Source organism: Pinus tabuliformis, chromosome 3_2, assembly GCF_031772625.1.
Source record: "Pinus tabuliformis cultivar Carrire ecotype Pingquan chromosome 3_2, CPIR1, whole genome shotgun sequence".
Taxonomy (NCBI): domain Eukaryota; kingdom Viridiplantae; phylum Streptophyta; class Pinopsida; order Pinales; family Pinaceae; genus Pinus; species Pinus tabuliformis.
Genome location: NC_142302.1, coordinates 999142450 through 999153035, shown reverse-complemented (window position 1 = coordinate 999153035; position 10586 = coordinate 999142450).

Sequence of the window (10586 nt, the reverse complement as noted above, 5' to 3'; positions counted from 1 at the left end):
TTTAAAAATTCTATCTGTATAATTCCCTTATGCTGCAATCACTTTCAACAAACTAGAAGGGTTTTTATGTTCCTTTCACTTGGAAAAATGTGGGGAAATGTAGAGCCTACCTGCTTAACTGATCCGGATTTAAACAGGAATGCAAAAAATTACAAAGGTAACCATAAATACAGAGATACAACAGAAATAATATTTCATTTCATTAATGTAAAATACTGAAATATGCTTACAAACAACAATGGAATTAAACTAGCTCGGGCGATGGTAGCTTATCTCTGAGGAGAGATGTGGTGGCTACATGCCTCTGAACTGTCTTACAATGAGGCTCGAAGGCCTATTTATTGTTGAGAAACAATGGAAAACCATAAACATCCAAAACCATAAACCTAGGAGATGAAGCGCAAAACTATGGGCCTCATATAATACTTCATTTCATTAATGTAAAATACTGAAATATGCTTACAATCAACAATGGAAATAAACTATCTCGAGCAATGGTAGCTTATCTCTGAGGAGAGATGTGGTGGCTACATGCCTCTGAACTGTCTTACAATGAGGCTCGAAGGCCTATTTATTGTTGAGAAACAATGGAAAACCATAAACATCCAAAACCGTAAACCTAGGAGATGAAGCGCCAAACTATGGGCTCTGTTTTGGGTAAATCGGTACATCAACTTCTCAAGGTTGTAACTTTGGCATACAATCTCTGTTTGATGTGCACAATAACTCGTTAGAAATATCTATCCGAGGACTAAACTTTGGGATGAGAAACATTAGGCCAAGGACACATGTTTCTCCCATTTTTCCCAAAAAGCGTCATTTAGGGCCTTAAAATGGATCTGGAAATTCAGGGCCCAAAAAACTACCAAAAATAGTAAATTGTGCTACAAATAAGGCAACTGAAAAGCTGAAAGAAACAATGGTGAGGGTCTAAGTGGAATTGGCAGGTGGACACCAATATCCACCTAGATCATTCGTCCCCCATTAGGAAGCAATGGTCCCCATTGTGTTGAGTTCCTCCATGAGATGAGGAAACCTCTATTGAACTTGCTCCCTGGTGAGCCACTTGCCCTACTGAAGGAGTTGGCCTGCTTTGACAACTTGATACAGTTGGATCTTCAGCTGGCAAGTGTGCTTGATCTACATGTCCATGATCTAATCCATTGCATCTTGTTCCATGCGATCTGGATTTAACTCTATTTGTGTGGGTTGTTCTGCAATGTCAGATGTGTCTAGTAATGGTTGAAAGTATGGTTAAAGGTGGTCCACATTGAACCCTGGGTGCAGGCCAAGGAATGGGGGAATGTTGAGCTCAAATGCATTGTCTCCCATAGCCTTGGTAATGGTGTAAGGACCATATCAGAGTGGTATGTGTTTCTGATAGGCTATGGTAAGGTGTTAATTTTTCCAGTGCAACCAGACTTTGTTCCCACCTGAAACTTGGGTGGCACCTGATGTTGATCATGTCGTTGCTTGTACATGTTGATCATGTCGTTGCTTGTACTTGCCATTTGATTTCTCTAGAATTTCATGGACCTACCAGCAGATATGTTGGATGTGCTCAATGAAGTTTTTTGCCTTATCTGTTTCAAACTGGACATGAGACGAATCTTCCTGAGTAGCTGGGACATAGTGGTTGGAATCCCAAGCCTACCTAAAAAGGGATGTGGCCAGTCAAGCTGTAGAGAGCTTGGTTATAGCTGTGTTGAACACAGGGGAGTCTCTCGTCCCATTTGCGTGGATTCTTTGATTTGTACATGCGCAGAATGTGTACAATTGTTCTCTTGACAACCTCTGTCTGGCCATCAGTTTGGGGATGGAAGGTTATACACTTAGTGAGTTTGGTGTCCAGCATCGACCAAAGACTGGACCAAAATGTACTGAGGAACCTTTTGTCTCAATTTGAGATGATAGACTGTGGGATCCCAAAGTGTACCCACACTCATTCAAAGAAGAGTTTAGAAGTGGCTTCTGTTGTGATATTCTTCTTGTAGGCCGCCATAATGGCCATCTTTGAGAACTTGTCGATGACCACAAAAACATAGTCATTTCCATGCTTAGTAGAAGGAAGGCCTAACATGTAATCCATGGAGATGGATTCCCAAGGTCGACTAGGGGTAGGCAGTGGAGTATAAAGACCTTGCTTCTTAATGGTCGGTTTGGCAATGGTGTAGGTAGTGCAGGATCTGATGTACTTCCTGACATCCTGTCGAAGATTCATCCAATATAAATACTTCTACAGTACTACCACTATTTTCTCGACCCCGAAATGCCCAACATCCTGACTGAAGTGTGCTTCCCAAATCATCTTAGCATGCTCACTTGAAGGAACACAAAGGTGACCCAGGTGGTATAATAGGGAATTCTGGAGGTGAAAATCTAAAACATGTTGACCCTCCAAGAGTGTCTGGTATGCGTGGCTAAATTCTAGGTCTCTTTTATAGACAAGTGGCCAATCAGAAGTCTCATGCCCATAAGAGTTGAGAACGGTGGTTAATGCCATGATCAGTGGTAAATTGAGGCAATTTGCAACATTATTGGTGTTGCCCTTCTTATACTTGATATTCAAATGGAACTGTTCTAGGTATGTGAACCACTTCTGATGGTGATCATTCTGCAACTTCCCTTGCATCTGTATGAACAATACAGGTTGATGGTCTATGTGGATGACCATTTCCATCCCCAAAATGTAATGCTTCTATTGTCAGCAGGCCTACACAATGGAATACATCTCTTTGTCATAAGTGGGATACTTTCAGACTATGTCTGAAAGTGTCTCACTATGATATTCCACTGGATGCCCGTGTTGAGTAAGGACTACCCCAATAGCATAGTCAGAGGCATCTGTCTCATTCTCAAAGGGTTGTTGCAGATCTAGTAATGCGAGCACTGGTGCCGAGCAAAGGCAATGTTTCAACTCTGTGAATGCCTTCTGTTGAGATTCAGACCAAAATAATTTTGCTTTCACTCCTCCCTTGGTAACTTGACTCAAGGGCAAAGTGACATGAGAAAATCCCAACACGAACCTGCGGTAGAAGTTGGCAAGGCCCAAAAAGTTGCGGAGCTCTGTCAAAGTGGTTGGATATGGCCAATCTTAAATGACTTGGATCTTGGCTGGATCCACATGCATCCCCTGTTCATCAATAATGTATCCCAGATACTTAACTTCGGTCATGCCAAAAGTGCATTTCTCCAAATTGGCACATAACTTGTGTTGTTGCAATGTTTGGAGAACCTGCCGGATGTGGTGGAGGTGCTCTTCCCAACTCTGGCTAAAGATCAAGATGTCATCCATGTATACCACTACAAATGAGTTGGTGAATGGCTGCAAGATGGCATCCATTAGTCTCATGAAGGTTGTAGGAGCATTCGTCAACCTGAAAGGCATAACCAACCATTCAAAAATGCCCTCCTTGGCTTTGAAGGCAGTCTTCCACACATCAGAGGGTTCAATTGGTACCTGGTGATATCCTAACTTCAAATCAATCTTGCTAAAATATTTTTCCCCCTTTATTTGGTCCAAAAGGTCATCAATTTGTGGGATCGGGTACCTATTCTGGATAGTGATCTTGTTCTGTGCCCGATAGTCAATACAGTGTCTCCAAGTCCCATCCTTCTTCTGTACCAACACAATCAGGCTCCCATAGGGCAATGAGCTCAGTTGGATGTGACCTTTCTATAGTAGCTCTTGAATCTGTGTCTTGATTTCATCATTGTCCATAATAGAGCACCGATAGATTGGTCCATTGGGTAGTGGTCCACTTGGGGTCAGATCAATAGAGTGTTTGACCTAACAGTGCAGAGGAACCCCTGCGGGGGAGGTGAAGATGTCCTTGTACTCCTCCATGACCTTTTCCATATGTAGTTGTCATTGCGGGGGACAGAGGCTATCTAGAGGTCATGGCCACCGTCTTCTTCTTTTCTTGAGGGGTATCATCAGCAAAACAAACTTCCCGATTTTGGAAATGAGCTTTCTGCATTGTTTTGTAGTAACCAAAGAGATGGTGGTAGACAGTGCTACCTTCGATATCCTATACAACTTATTTCCCAAAGTAACAATAACAACACGAGGCCTTGACTAATATACAACATGTTGCTTCCACAAGTATGGTTGGCCTAATAATACATCACAAACATCAAGGGGAGCAACATCACACAATACCTCATCCATGAAGGGCTTGATGTTACATGGAAGGCGACACTGTTGGCTCACGTGAAGATCCTGTCCTTGGTGAAGCCATACACGCTATGGTCAGTAAGCCCAACTGCTTCACGACCTCTTCCGAAATGAGGTTCTTTTGGTTCCCGCTATCGATAATGAACTGTAGCAGGGAGCCCTTTACCCACATCTATGAGTGGAAGAGGTGCTTCTCCTCCTCTGGATCTTCAGGTTCCTCCTTCTGGATCTTCATGGTGGTAATGGTCGCGTTGGGCTCCACATCAATAATTTTCTTCCCTTTTCATTCCCCTTATTAGGCTTTAACTCATAGTATAAACATGCATCTAATTCCAAAGAATTTATCTTGTCCACTAGTGACTGCTTGGCCCGACACTCACTTGTGTTGTGAGTGGAGCTCTTATGAAACTCACACCACTTTCCCATGTCCTTCTTCGACTTCGCAGTGTTGTTCTTTGCTTGCAGCTTTGGTAGGTTGTCCTGGGCCACCTCGCCTTGGATTTTTCCTTTGTTCAGAAGTTTGGGGGTGCCTTTCCCTTGCTTTGGATTTGCAAATCCAAAGTCTTGCTTCTTCTATTTAAACTTCTGCTTGATCTCGACAACATATTGATACGTTCGTGTCAAGCAAGGAGATGTCTAGGAACTCCATCTCATCCTGGATGTACCTGTGTAGACAGTCATAGTATTTGAGTGCCAAATGTAGCCCAGAATCCTTGATACCCAACTTTTTGCAAAGGGTATGAAAGATATTAGTAAACTACGGCACGTCTTGGTCCCTTCCCTGTCGCAGCATGGTCAACTTTATGTATTTATCCCCATAGCTTCTGACAGGGTAGTACTACTCCTTGATGGCATTTCAAAATGACTTCCAAGTGGGTGCGGCTGAAAACAGTGAGTTCGTACTTTCATCCTTCTGCTCACAGTAGGTTTCCCACCAGTCCTTGATGTGGGGGGTGGCTTTGAGAAGAGCAAAAGTAATCTTTTCCCAACCGAAAAAATCATGAACAGAAAAATACCCTTCTAGCAAATTTAACCATTTACCTACAATGTCTGCATCTATCTGATCCTCAAATATGGGAATGCCAAAGTTAACATGTACCTTAAAGGGTGTGGTGCTTCTAGAATAGCTACTAGAAGTAGATGCGTCACCCCTGGGTAGCCACTGAAGGATCTGGGAAAGGTTGTCCATCATCGCATTCCTTTATCGCTTGAGGGCCTCTTCAAGCAAGATTTTGATAGGATCTCCTACCGCCTCATCTTTATTTTCATCCACCATGGGAGGTGGTCGGGATTTGCGAGGTTGGTCTTGCAAAGGTTCGACCAGTTCAAGACCTAACTCCTTATATCCCAACCTTGTTAGGGACATGCAAAGAAAAACAGAGAAAGAGCAGACTGCTTTGATACCACTGATCCGGATTTAAACAGGAACACAACAAATTATAGAGATAAACATAAATAAAGAGATAAAACAAAAATAATACTTGATTTCATTAATGTAAAATACTAAAATATGCTTACAAACAACAATGGAAATAAACTAGTTTGGGCGATGGTAGCTTATCTCTAAGGAGAGATGTGGCGGCTACATGCCTCTGAATTGTCTTACAATGAGGGTTGAAGGCCTATTTATTGTTGAGAAACAATGGAAAACCCTAAACCTAGGAGATGAAGCGCCAAACTATGGGCCCCATATTGGGTAAATTGGTACATCAACTTCTTGGGGTTGTAACATTGGCATACGATCTTTGTTTCACACGTACAATACCTTGTTCGAAAGATCTATTTGAGGTCTACAACTTTGGGATGAGAAACATTGGCCCATGAACCCATGTTCCTCATAGTTTTCCCAAAAAACGTCGTTTAGGGCCTCAAAATGAAATTCAAAAGTTCAGGACCCAAAAAACTGCCAAAAATAGTAAATTGTGCTACAAATAAGGAAGCTAAAAAACTGAAAGAAACAATGGTGGGGGTCCAAGTGGAATTGGCGAGTGGCCACCAATATCCACCTAGATCACTAACACTGCTTGATGAAGCCAACCTCCATTTTCCCCTTTTAAAACTGCTCACTGCCAATCCTGTAGGTGTTGTTATGTATCGCGTAGGATCTCAAGGAATCCTGTAGGTTTTCAGGACAATGACTTGTTTTGTCCATATCTCCCAAACGGTATGATGGATTGACCTAAAACTTTCTAAGCAAGTTGCCACCATCATTATGCACCTCCCCATAAAAACCTTTGGTCAATGGATGCACAAATCTCAAGAAAAACTAAAAATGGCTGAATACGATGGAGGCTGATTTCTTGGAAACCATGCACTGGAATTTTCTGAAATTTCTTGGGCATGGTACCATCGTCCATATGAATCTCCCCATGAAACAACCTTTTAAATGTATGCACAAATATTGAGAAAATGAAAAAGTGGTTGTAGGTGATGGAGGCTAATTTCTCGAAAATGGTGCACTGGAATTTGTTGCAATTACTTGAGCATGTTACCATCATCCATATGCATCTCCTCCTAAAAAAAATTGGCAAATGGATGCATGGTTTTCAAGTTATGGAAAAAACAAATTTCTGCTCAATGTATTTTTGTATCTTGTAGTAAAACATAGCATCGTGTAGTTTTTTAGGACAAGAAGCAAATTGAATGGTAGAAGCTTGAGAATGATGGAGGGATGGTGAAAATAAATGATGGTGATGGATTGGCATGGCCTTGGCCTTGTTGGAGCATTTGAGCAAAGGAGTAGAAAGTCAAAATTTGACTTCTTTTGGCTAGGATTGACCAATTTTCCTTTTGGTACCAACTTGTTCTTGTTGCCTACAGATGTTGGAAAGTACATGCATTCATCATGAAGCAAATATTTTGTTATTTTTTCTCTCTTTTTTTTTTTTTTTTTTTTTTTTCTAGGCCTACTAGCCACCACAAGGAGGTTTTCAACTACTAGGTCCACCTAGGCACCTCAAAGGAGGTTTTCACCTAGGATATTTTTCTTTTTTCTCTCTTTTTTTTTTTTCTAACCCATTGACCACCTCATGGATTTTTTCAATCAATGAGCCAATCTCAGGCGCCTCCAAGGAGGTTTTCACCTGATATTTTTATTATTATTTTTTTCTCTTTTTTCATCAATTTTTTTTATATTCTACCCTACCTACTTGAAAAACAAAATCACTTTCAAGTTTAATAATACTTCCAATGGAGCCATGTGCACATCAAGATCACAGACAAAATGATGTGGAGCCTTCAAATCTATGCTTTGAAATGTACCTGGATTTGAAAGATCAAATGATTTGACTTTGACGATATCAAGCACATTTTAAGAAGAGGGTATTGTTGCAACTTAATGATTGTCTAGAACCATATTTCAACATAGTTGTGATGCCCCTGGTCTACTTGCTGATTTGGATCATCTTGGATGTCTTCTTCTTCCATGACCTTCAAATCTTCCTCTTTTTGTTCATTGTTCTCTTGGACACATGGAGGACTTGATGATAACCATGAGGGAGCTTTCTCAATCTCTGAGTTTGCTGTCTACTCTTCATCAAGTGTAGCCCATGATTCTTTGATCTTCTCTTTCAAATCTTCTTTCTCTGCATGTTGTCCCTCAATGGCATTAAGAGAATCAATTTTTTGTAATAATCTTCCTGAGCTATGGTGAATACCATTGAGCTCAAGAGGAGATGTTTGGAAGTGTTGTACCTCAGCATTGTAAGTGGGTTGAGCTACTTCAATGTGTGGGTTTGGAAATGGTGGTACAGGTAGTTGAGTGGGAGTGTATATTTGAGATGGATGTGATTGGGATTGTGGTTGTGGTGGAGGTGAATGATAAGGATAACATGGAGTTTAGTATGGAGGATATTGAGGAAAATATTGAGGATATTGTGGATGGCTCCCATAAGTTCCTTGCCAACCTTGTTGCCAAGATTGGTTTTGGGGTAGAGATGGCCAATGTTGCACGGAAAAAGTGTGTTCCAATTACTCTGAGGTGGATATGCATAACCTTGAAATTGTGAATTAGGCTCTTGCATAATATCAGGCTGAATAGGTTGCCATGGTCCTCTTAGAGCTACATAACATAGCTGCATTGGTGGTTGACTTTCTCCATTGTCCTCTTGGTAAACTTCCTTCAACTTTGGTAATGATGGACCATGTTTAACATCATGTGATTCTGCAACACAAATATCAACATTTTCTTTTCCTTCATCTTGCATTCTTAACATTTCTACTTGTTTTATTAGATCGCTAAGAATTTCTGTTTTAAAATCATCAAACAAATTTCCAAGTTTAGCTTGACTTACCAATCTTGATGTTGATTTACCTACTCTTGTTTTTCCTCTTGATATGTCTTTGCATGTTTCACAAATTTCCTCAAATGATAATTTATATATATCACCTCTACTCATGAGATTAAGGAGATCAATCCATTCATCCCTAATTGCTCTAAGTTAGAGGGTTTTTAGTGTGTCAGATCCTAAATGATGTAGTTTTCCCTTGTTAACATTATACATGAACCTCTCTATTAGATCCTCTAGACTCTCATCTTCTCTTTGATTCATTCTAAAGATTTCTTCTTTAAGATCATGATCTTTATATTTTTCTATAAATATCTTTTTCATATCATTCCATGATCTTATTGAATTAGTCCCTAACTCATGAACCATTTAAGAGCTCTATCCTTCAATGTTGCCAGAAAAAATCTCAGTTTTTGAGTTTTTAATAAGTAACCATAAGATTGACAAACAATTTCAAATTCAAAAAGAAAGGTTTCCAGATCCTCTAACCTTAGACCATGAAATTTTGGAAGAAAATATGGAGGGATGTTCTTCATGTGCACACTATCAATAGTATCTTGAATGGGAAATACGAGAAGATCTTCCTCATTGTCATCATCTCCATCCATTTCTTCTACATTCTTTGTCATCTTCCTCTTCTACTTGCAAAAGTGAATGATGATGTGGCTCTTATTGCACCATGTGATCAAATAGGGGGTGGGTTGGTGTTGGAGATATTTTTTTTGTTTGGTTTTATGATGGAATGAAAACTATAATGCAATGCAATTTTCTACTTTTGAAATTAAATATGCCTAATGCAAATATTTTTTGTTTTCGCAAAAACTAAAAAGAAATGAATCAACTAGGGAAGAAAACAATTCATACTTTGGCACTTCCCTGGAAATGGTGCCAAAAAGTGATGAGCCTCAGTATTGCAACAAGAATGTTGCAACTCCCAAAGCTATCAACTTTAATTATTCATACAAACTTAAAAGGTAGCGACACTATAGGTGTGGCATAAAATGTGTCATTCCTTTGCTGTCATGATGTAATGGAGTGCATGTGCTGAAGCCAAATCCTAAACTAATTGTAGAGAATGAAATATTCGAAATGGAACATTAATCTATTGCAAGGAAGAAAGTACAAGGAAAGAGACTGAAATCAAATGCTAAAACACATCATTTTCTAACTAACTATTAAGAGGCCTTGCTTCAAAATAATGCTAAGTTAACATGTATGCAATCCTACTATCCTAAGCATGCAGATTCAAACCATCAGACCTTCTATTGTTGTGCATGTAAATGAATAAAATAAATCTTTTTTTCTTTTTGTCTTTTTTCATGTGAGTGTGAAAACTAATCTATTTTGGTGATGTGGAAGGTGTCTTGGAGATGAAGGTGAATGGTCAAAAGGCTTGGGAGACAAATAGGGACCCTTTGCTAGCTTCGTAGAGGATTTTTCCTCAATTTTGCCTCAAAACAAGATTTCCCACAGGATGTTACAGGATTTACTACAGGATCCCCTAGAAACCTATAGGATCCCCTTAAAACCTATAGGATATAGTCAAGAGAAAATGATGGATGTTGAAGGTGATGGAAAGCTTGAGCTAGGTGGTTGGTGGATGGAATGAGGAAAGGGAGTTCCTAGGACCACTTCAGAACTCAAAACCAAAGTTTGGAGATGGCTAGATATGCTCAAAAATCTTGGAGAAGTCTCCTTGTGAAATGATGAAATTGGTGAGGGTTTAGTGAAAGAAAGTAAGGACTATGGGTGGATGAAGTTGGAATGAGATTGCTAACTATGAAATCCCTTTGTACTCTTGAAACACTTGCACTGCATCAAACATTGGAATTTACCCAAAAGTCATGCAAACAAGAATAATTTCAATTATCTAAAGGAAACAAAATTACATGAGATAGATGCCTACTTCATGCATGAGGAAACCTTTGTAGAATGATATAAAACATTGATGAGATCTAATGTAGGACTGAAGATAGAAGAAAAGGAAATTAAATCCTACTCTTGAAAACTAGAAAAATGTTGACCTAAGAGTGGAGAAAGAGGGTTAAAATGGTATTGATGGCATGGAGGTCAAGTAGAGGCCTAATTCCAGCTTCAATGATGATTTTTCTCAATTCGGGCTC